The sequence below is a fragment of the Oncorhynchus nerka genome, linkage group LG12, assembly GCF_034236695.1.
Source record: "Oncorhynchus nerka isolate Pitt River linkage group LG12, Oner_Uvic_2.0, whole genome shotgun sequence".
NCBI classification, from domain to species: domain Eukaryota; kingdom Metazoa; phylum Chordata; class Actinopteri; order Salmoniformes; family Salmonidae; genus Oncorhynchus; species Oncorhynchus nerka.
This window is the reverse complement of record NC_088407.1, coordinates 15,959,089-15,969,351: the sequence shown is the minus strand read 5'-3', so window position 1 is coordinate 15,969,351 and position 10,263 is coordinate 15,959,089. Positions and strand designations below refer to the sequence as shown.

The window sequence follows — 10,263 nt, the reverse complement described above, 5'->3', positions numbered from 1 at the left end:
AGTGTCCCTGTCACAGTCCTGTCTCATCATCAGTAAAGACATGTAACCAGGAGATAAAATGACACAGTCACAGTGTCCCTGTCACAGTCCTGTCTCAGCATCAGTAAAGACATGTAACCAGGAGATACAATAACACAGTCACAGTGTCCCTGTCACGGTCCTGTCTCAGCATCAGTAAAGACAGGTAACCAGGAGATACAATAACACAGTCACAGTGTCCCTGTCACGGTCCTGTCTCAGCATCAGTAAAGACAGGTAACCAGGAGATACAATAACACAGTCACAGTGTCCCTGTCACAGTCCTGTCTCATCATCAGTAAAGACATGTAACCAGGAGATAAAATGACACAGTCACAGTGTCCCTGTCACAGTCCTGTCTCAGCATCAGTAAAGACATGTAACCAGGAGATACAATAACACAGTCACAGTGTCCCTGTCACGGTCCTGTCTCAGCATCAGTAAAGACAGGTAACCAGGAGATACAATAACACAGTCACAGTGTCCCTGTCACGGTCCTGTCTCAGCATCAGTAAAGACAGGTAACCAGGAGATACAATAACACAGTCACAGTGTCCCTGTCACGGTCCTGTCTCAGCATCAGTAAAGACAGGTAACCAGGAGATACAATAACACAGTCACAGTGTCCCTGTCACAGTCCTGTCTCAGCATCAGCAAAGACATGTAACCAGGAGATACAATAACACAGTCACAGTGTCCCTGTAACAGTCCTGTCTCAGCTTCCTTTAACTGGGACAGAACACATTCTGAAGTAATTGCATCCTCACGTGGAACATGATGGTCATCAGGAACACCGTCCCCAGCGGTGCCTCATACACAGGATAGAAACACACCAGACAGTAAATCCTCTGGCATTGCACTGCATACCATAGACAGTGATGGAATCATTTTGTATCTAAAAGGGGAGGTCAAGGGCACACACACATCAGCTCCCCTCTTCAGAAGAGATGAGAGGTGGAGAGAAGAGATGAGAGGTGGAGGGAAGAGAGGAGAGGTGGAGAGGAGAGAAGAGAGATGAGAGAAGAGAGGAGAGGTGCAGAGGTGAGGTGGAGAGGAGAGGTGGAGAGGAGAGAAGAGAGATGAGAGAAGAGAGAAGAGAGGAGAGGTGGAGGGAAGAGAGGAGAGGTGGAGAGGAAAGGTGGAGAGGAGAGAAGATAGATGAGAGAAGAAAAGCGAGACGAGAGAAGAGAAGAGAGGGGAGGTAGAGGGAAGAGAGGAGAGGTGGAGAAAAGAGAGGAGAGGTGGAGAGAAGAGATGGAGGGAAGAGAGGAGAGGTGGAGAGAAGAGAGAAGAGGAGAAGAGGGGGGAAGAGAGGAGAGGTGGAGAGAAGAGATGAGAGGTGGAGAGGAGAGAAGAGAGGTAGAGAGAAGAGGAGAGAAGAGAAAAGAGGAGAGGTAGAGAGAAGAGGAGAGAAGAGAAGAGTGGAGAGATGGAGAGGAGAAGAGAGGAGAGGTGGAGAGAAGAGAGGAGAGGTGGAGGAAAGAGAGGAGAGAGGAGAGGTGGAAAAGAGAGAGGAGAGGTGTAGAGGAGAGAAGAGAGGTGGAGAGGAGGGAAGAGCAGTGGAGAGGAGAGAAGAGAGGTGGAGAGGAGAGAGGTGGAGAGGAGAGGAGAGGTGGGGAGTGCTGTGGCCCCTAATATGCATGGAGACAGAGATGAACTAATGAAACATTGGCATGGATACATACTGCTGCTCCTTCTCTCTCTGCATGTCAATTAAATTAGTCACATCTCTCCCTGTTGCTCCCATGTTTCTCCCCTTCTCTCTCTGCATGTCTATTCAATTAGTCACATCTCACCCTGCTGCTCCCATGTTTCTCCCCTTCTCTCTCTGCATGTCTATTCAATTAGTCACATCTCACCCTGCTTCTCCCATGTTTCTCCCCTTCTCTCTCTGCATGTCTATTCAATTAGTCACATCTCACCCTGCTGCTCCCATGTTTCTCCCCTTCTCTCTCTGCATGTCTATTCAATTAGTCACATCTCACCCTGCTGCTCCCATGTTTCTCTCCTTCTCTCTCTGCATGTCTATTCAATTAGTCACATCTCACCCTGCTGCTCCCATGTTTCTCCCCTTCTCTCTCTGCATGTCAATTCAATTAGTCACATCTCACCCTGCTGCTCCCATGTTTCTCCCCTTCTCTCTCTGCATGTCTATTCAATTAGTCACATCTCACCCTGCTGCTCCCATGTTTCTCCCCTTCTCTCTCTGCATGTCTATTCAATTAGTCACATCTCACCCTGCTGCTCCCATGTTTCTCCCCTTCTCTCTCTGCATGTCTATTCAATTAGTCACATCTCACCCTGCTGCTCCCATGTTTCTCCCCTTCTCTCTCTGCATGTCTATTCAATTAGTCACATCTCACCCTGCTGCTCCCATGTTTCTCCCCTTCTCTCTCTGCATGTCTATTCAATTAGTCACATCTCACCCTGTTGCTCCCATGTTTCTCCCCTTCTCTCTCTGCATGTCTATTCAATTAGTCACATCTCACCCTGCTGCTCCCATGTTTCTCCCCTTCTCTCTCTGCATGTCAATTCAATTAGTCACATCTCACCCTGCTGCTCCCATGTTTCTCCCCTTCTCTCTCTGCATGTCTATTCAATTAGTCACATCTCACCATGCTGCTCCCATGTTTCTCCCCTTCTCTCTCTGCATGTCAATTCAATTAGTCACATCTCACCCTGCTGCTCCCATGTTTCTCCCCTTCTCTCTCTGCATGTCTATTCAATTAGTCACATCTCCCCCTGCTGCTCCCATGTTTCTCCCCTTCTCTCTCTGCATGTCTATTCAATTAGTCACATCTCACCATGCTGCTCCCATGTTTCTCCCCTTCTCTCTCTGCATGTCTATTCAATTAGTCACATCTCACCCTGCTGCTCCCATGTTTCTCCCCTTCTCTCTCTGCATGTCTATTCAATTAGTCACATCTCACCCTGCTTCTCCCATGTTTCTCCCCTTCTCTCTCTGCATGTCTATTCAATTAGTCACATCTCACCCTGCTTCTCCCATGTTTCTCCCCTTTCTCTCTGCATGTCTATTCAATTAGTCACATCTCAGCCTGCTGCTCCCATGTTTCTCCCCTTCTCTCTCTGCATGTCTATTCAATTAGTCACATCTCTCCCTGTTGCTCCCATGTTTCTCCCCTTCTCTCTCTGCATGTCTATTCAATTAGTCACATCTCACCCTGCTGCTCCCATGTTTCTCCCCTTCTCTCTCTGCATGTCAATTCAATTAGTCACATCTCACCCTGCTGCTCCCATGTTTCTCCCCTTCTCTCTCTGCATGTCTATTCAATTAGTCACATCTCCCCCTGCTGCTCCCATGTTTCTCCCCTTCTCTCTCTGCATGTCTATTCAATTAGTCACATCTCACCCTGCTGCTCCCATGTTTCTCCCCTTCTCTCTCTGCATGTCTATTCAATTAGTCACATCTCACCCTGCTGCTCCCATGTTTCTCCCCTTCTCTCTCTGCATGTCTATTCAATTAGTCACATCTCACCCTGCTTCTCCCATGTTTCTCCCCTTCTCTCTCTGCATGTCTATTCAATTAGTCACATCTCACCCTGCTTCTCCCATGTTTCTCCCCTTTCTCTCTGCATGTCTATTCAATTAGTCACATCTCAGCCTGCTGCTCCCATGTTTCTCCCCTTCTCTCTCTGCATGTCTATTCAATTAGTCACATCTCTCCCTGTTGCTCCCATGTTTCTCCCCTTCTCTCTCTGCATGTCTATTCAATTAGTCACATCTCACCCTGCTGCTCCCATGTTTCTCCCCTTCTCTCTCTGCATGTAAATTCAATTAGTCACATCTCCCCCTGCTGCTCCCATGTTTCTCCCCTTCTCTCTCTGCATGTCTATTCAATTAGTCACATCTCACCATGCTGCTCCCATGTTTCTCCCCTTCTCTCTCTGCATGTCTATTCAATTAGTCACATCTCACCCTGCTGCTCCCATGTTTCTCCCCTTCTCTCTCTGCATGTCTATTCAATTAGTCACATCTCACCCTGCTGCTCCCATGTTTCTCCCCTTCTCTCTCTGCATGTCTATTCAATTAGTCACATCTCACCCTGCTTCTCCCATGTTTCTCCCCTTCTCTCTCTGCATGTCTATTCAATTAGTCACATCTCACCATGCTGCTCCCATGTTTCTCCCCTTCTCTCTCTGCATGTCAATTCAATTAGTCACATCTCACCCTGCTGCTCCCATGTTTCTCCCCTTCTCTCTCTGCATGTCTATTCAATTAGTCACATCTCACCATGCTGCTCCCATGTTTCTCCCCTTCTCTCTCTGCATGTCTATTCAATTAGTCACATCTCACCCTGCTTCTCCCATGTTTCTCCCCTTCTCTCTCTGCATGTCTATTCAATTAGTCACATCTCACCCTGCTTCTCCCATGTTTCTCCCCTTTCTCTCTGCATGTCTATTCAATTAGTCACATCTCAGCCTGCTGCTCCCATGTTTCTCCCCTTCTCTCTCTGCATGTCTATTCAATTAGTCACATCTCTCCCTGTTGCTCCCATGTTTCTCCCCTTCTCTCTCTGCATGTCTATTCAATTAGTCACATCTCACCCTTCTGCTCCCATGTTTCTCCCCTTCTCTCTCTGCATGTCAATTCAATTAGTCACATCTCCCCCTGCTGCTCCCATGTTTCTCCCCTTCTCTCTCTGCATGTCTATTCAATTAGTCACATCTCACCATGCTGCTTCCATGTTTCTCCCCTTCTCTCTCTGCATGTCTATTCAATTAGTCACATCTCACCCTGCTGCTCCCATGTTTCTCCCCTTCTCTCTCTGCATGTCAATTCAATTAGTCACATCTCACCCTGCTGCTCCCATGTTTCTCCCCTTCTCTCTCTGCATGTCTATTCAATTAGTCACATCTCACCCTGCCTCTCCCATGTTTCTCCCCTTCTCTCTCTGCATGTCTATTCAATTAGTCACATCTCACCCTGCTGCTCCCATGTTTCTCCCCTTCTCTCTCTGCATGTCTATTCAATTAGTCACATCTCACCCTGCTGCTCCCATGTTTCTCCCCTTCTCTCTCTGCATGTCTATTCAATTAGTCACATCTCACCCTGCTTCTCCCATGTTTCTCCCCTTCTCTCTCTGCATGTCTATTCAATTAGTCACATCTCACCCTGCTTCTCCCATGTTTCTCCCCTTCTCTCTCTGCATGTCTATTCAATTAGTCACATCTCACCCTGCTGCTCCCATGTTTCTCCCCTTCTCTCTCTGCATGTCTATTCAATTAGTCACATCTCACCCTGCTGCTCCCATGTTTCTCCCCTTCTCTCTCTGCATGTCTATTCAATTAGTCACATCTCACCCTGCTGCTCCCATGTTTCTCCCCTTCTCTCTCTGCATGTCTATTCAATTAGTCACATCTCACCCTGCTTCTCCCATGTTTCTCCCCTTCTCTCTCTGCATGTCTATTCAATTAGTCACATCTCACCATGCTGCTCCCATGTTTCTCCCCTTCTCTCTCTGCATGTCAATTCAATTAGTCACATCTCACCCTGCTGCTCCCATGTTTCTCCCCTTCTCTCTCTGCATGTCTATTCAATTAGTCACATCTCACCATGCTGCTCCCATGTTTCTCCCCTTCTCTCTCTGCATGTCTATTCAATTAGTCACATCTCACCCTGCTTCTCCCATGTTTCTCCCCTTCTCTCTCTGCATGTCTATTCAATTAGTCACATCTCACCCTGCTTCTCCCATGTTTCTCCCTTTCTCTCTGCATGTCTATTCAATTAGTCACATCTCAGCCTGCTGCTCCCATGTTTCTCCCCTTCTCTCTCTGCATGTCTATTCAATTAGTCACATCTCTCCCTGTTGCTCCCATGTTTCTCCCCTTCTCTCTCTGCATGTCTATTCAATTAGTCACATCTCACCCTTCTGCTCCCATGTTTCTCCCCTTCTCTCTCTGCATGTCAATTCAATTAGTCACATCTCCCCCTGCTGCTCCCATGTTTCTCCCCTTCTCTCTCTGCATGTCTATTCAATTAGTCACATCTCACCATGCTGCTTCCATGTTTCTCCCCTTCTCTCTCTGCATGTCTATTCAATTAGTCACATCTCACCCTGCTGCTCCCATGTTTCTCCCCTTCTCTCTCTGCATGTCAATTCAATTAGTCACATCTCACCCTGCTGCTCCCATGTTTCTCCCCTTCTCTCTCTGCATGTCTATTCAATTAGTCACATCTCACCCTGCCTCTCCCATGTTTCTCCCCTTCTCTCTCTGCATGTCTATTCAATTAGTCACATCTCACCCTGCTGCTCCCATGTTTCTCCCCTTCTCTCTCTGCATGTCTATTCAATTAGTCACATCTCACCCTGCTGCTCCCATGTTTCTCCCCTTCTCTCTCTGCATGTCTATTCAATTAGTCACATCTCACCCTGCTTCTCCCATGTTTCTCCCCTTCTCTCTCTGCATGTCTATTCAATTAGTCACATCTCACCCTGCTTCTCCCATGTTTCTCCCCTTCTCTCTCTGCATGTCTATTCAATTAGTCACATCTCACCCTGCTGCTCCCATGTTTCTCCCCTTCTCTCTCTGCATGTCTATTCAATTAGTCACATCTCACCCTGCTGCTCCCATGTTTCTCCCCTTCTCTCTCTGCATGTCTATTCAATTAGTCACATCTCACCCTGCTGCTCCCATGTTTCTCCCCTTCTCTCTCTGCATGTCTATTCAATTAGTCACATCTCACCCTGCTGCTCCCATGTTTCTCCCCTTCTCTCTCTGCATGTCTATTCAATTAGTCACATCTCACCCTGCTGCTCCCATGTTTCTCCCCTTCTCTCTCTGCATGTCTATTCAATTAGTCACATCTCACCCTGCTTCTCCCATGTTTCTCCCCTTCTCTCTCTGCATGTCTATTCAATTAGTCACATCTCACCCTGCTGCTCCCATGTTTCTCCCCTTCTCTCTCTGCATGTCTATTCAATTAGTCACATCTCACCCTGCTGCTCCCATGTTTCTCCCCTTCTCTCTCTGCATGTCTATTCAATTAGTCACATCTCACCCTGCTGCTCCCATGTTTCTCCCCTTCTCTCTCTGCATGTCTATTCAATTAGTCACATCTCACCCTGCTGCTCCCATGTTTCTCCCCTTCTCTCTCTGCATGTCAATTCAATTAGTCACATCTCCCCCTGCTGCTCCCATGTTTCTCCCCTTCTCTCTCTGCATGTCTATTCAATTAGTCACATCTCCCCCTGCTGCTCCCATGTTTCTCCCCTTCTCTCTCTGCATGTCTATTCAATTAGTCACATCTCACCCTGCTGCTCCCATGTTTCTCCCCTTCTCTCTCTGCATGTCAATTCAATTAGTCACATCTCACCCTGCTGCTCCCATGTTTCTCCCCTTCTCTCTCTGCATGTCAATTCAATTAGTCACATCTCACCCTGCTGCTCCCATGTTTCTCCCCTTCTCTCTCTGCATGTCTATTCAATTAGTCACATCTCACCCTGCTGCTCCCATGTTTCTCCCCTTCTCTCTCTGCATGTCTATTCAACTAGTCACATCTCACCCTGCTGCTCCCATGTTTCTCCCCTTCTCTCTCTGCATGTCTATTCAATTAGTCACATCTCACCATGCTGCTCCCATGTTTCTCCCCTTCTCTCTCTGCATGTCTATTCAATTAGTTACATCTCACCCTGCTGCTCCCATGTTTATCCCCTTCTCTCTCTGCATGTCTATTATAATTTGCAAATAAATTCATTAAAAATCCTACAATGTGATTTTCTGGATTTTTTTTCCTAATTTTGTCTGTCATAGTTGAAGTGTACCTATGATGAACATTACAGGCCTCTCTCATCTTTTTAAGTGGGAGAACTTGCACAATTGGTGGCTGACTAAATACTTTTTGCCCCACTGTATATACATCTGTATACATCTGTATACATCTATATACATCTACAGACATCTGTATACATCTATATACATCTACAGACATCTGTATACATCTATATATAAACATGTATAGATATCTATAGAAGAGTCCAGCCTGTTTCTGTTGACCAACCCCTCTTTGATTTGTTAATCAGTAAGAGAGAGAGAGAGAGAGAGAGAGAGAGAGAGAGAGAGAGAGAGAGAGAGAGAGAGAGAGAGACACACACACACACACACACACTGGGTACCATGTAAGAGATGAGGGGATAGCGGTTAGGGTGCAATGCCAATGTTATCTGGATTAGGCCCAGGGTCCCTAGATTAAGAATGGGGATGTGAGAGATGAGGGGATAGGGGTGTGGGGGCCAGGTCAACGTTATCTGGATTAGGCCCAGGGTCCCTGGATTAAGAATGGGGATGTGAGAGATGAGGGGATAGGGGTGTGGGGGCCAGGTCAACGTTATCTGGATTAGGCCCAGGGTCCCTAGATTAAGAATGGGGATGTGAGAGATGAGGGGATAGGGGTGTGGGGGCCAGGTCAACGTTATCTGGAGTAGGCCCAGGGTCTCAGGGCCCCTGTAAGCACATCAACATGACAAGATTCTGTCTGTACTTAACTACTGAACTACAAATGAACCATGGTGAAATCTCACAGTCTGTTCCCATGTGAGAATGTGTGTTATTGTAGTGTCTAACTGTACAGACATACGTGTGTGTGTGTGTGTGTGTGTGTGTGTGTGTGTGTGTGTGTGTGTGTGTGTGTGTGTGTGTGTGTGTGTGTGTGTGTGTGTGTGTGTGGTAAATGTGAACACTGCCCACAAAAGGAGGTGCAAACTGAGCAGCATTTCCTAACCTCCTGTCCAACGTATGACCATATTAGAGACACATATTTCCCTCAGATTACACAGATCCACAAAGAATTTGAAAACAAACCCGATTTTGATAAACTCCCATATCTACTGGATGAAATACCAGTGTGCATCACAGCAGCAAGATTTGTGACCTGTTGCCACAAGAAAAGGTCAACCAGTGAAGAACAAACACCATTGTAAATACAACCTATATTTATGTTTATTTATTTTCCCTTTTGTTCTTAAACTCTTTGCACATCATTACAACACTGTATATACACATAATATGACATTTGAAATGTCTTTATTCGTTTGGAACTTTTGTGAGTGTAATATTTACTGCTAATCTTTTACTGTTTATTTCACATTTGTTTATTATCTATTTCACTTGCTTTGGCAATTTAAACATATGTTTCCCATTGTCATGACTGTCCTGATCAGGTCAGGTTACAGGAGACCACAACCCTACAGATTATCTCTCAACCCCAACAGAGGAGGAGAGATCTAGGGGTCTGAAGATGTGGGGGTTTTATGACCCCTCACGCCTCTGGTAAATCTCAGGCCACAGACAAATTCCTTTGTCCTGTTACTATGGAGAACCAGCCTCAGAACATTAAACATGAAATAAAGGGACTTTGGATCAATGGTTTCCGTCAGCCACAATGGTGGTCATGACAATAGATGGAATATGGAAATGTATGTCATTTTTGTTTTGTTATTAAAGGTTAATAGATGACGTTATTACGAAAACATTGTAACGTTAAGAGTTTTCCTAGTATATGTTTGATGTTTATACATTGTACGGTGTATGGAAAATGTCCAAATCAAAGAGAATGTTTTGGTAAAAATGAAATGTGAAGTTAGTTGTCTAAAATTGGATTTGAGTCAAATCTAAACTTGCTCTTAACTTGGTACGCCCAGAAGGCGGTTCCGCCCACTTCTGACCCGAGGGTATAAAGCCTGTGAGTGAAGAATTTACAGATAAGACTAAGTGACCCAAGCTGCAGCCGAGGTCTAAAAAGTTAATGAACCCAAAACGCAACACAAGTTTGAAGATAAAGAAATCGTTTTCTACCCAAGCTACGGATGAGTAGAGTTGTCTAAGTGGGTGAATTCAAGTCGAACCACCTAGCCTTCACTCCCCATCGAATCGTGGTATCTACACTGTTTCATTCCTACGGTGTAACACGCACCATAGTGTGTTGGCCCATTATACTAAGTTCTAATCAATAGCCTATAATGTGTTTTTGTGTGTGTATACCTTTTATCATCATTTTAGCTTTCTAGTAAATAAATACTCAACTAAGATTGGTGTGGTACGAACTCATTAGTGAGACCTGGGTCCGTGCAGATTCACGGATTTTGCGACGTTCAGAAGGAGACTGTAGAGGTAACTGGTTAATTAGCGGCTGTTGTAAAATTGATATTCTGATTATCTTTGAGTTAATTTGGGAAATAGAAACTCAATAAAACAAATTTTCCCATGGTGCCCCAGGTTAATGAGTTAA

General features: G+C 45.7%; 1 protein-coding gene across 1 annotated transcript in view; it reads right to left on the bottom strand.

Moving 5' to 3' along the window:
• The window catches only part of LOC115139039 (collagen alpha-6(IV) chain-like), a 320,502-nt gene that overhangs the window by 173,363 nt on the left and 136,876 nt on the right, over nucleotides 1–10,263 (bottom strand). The window lies entirely within an intron of this gene.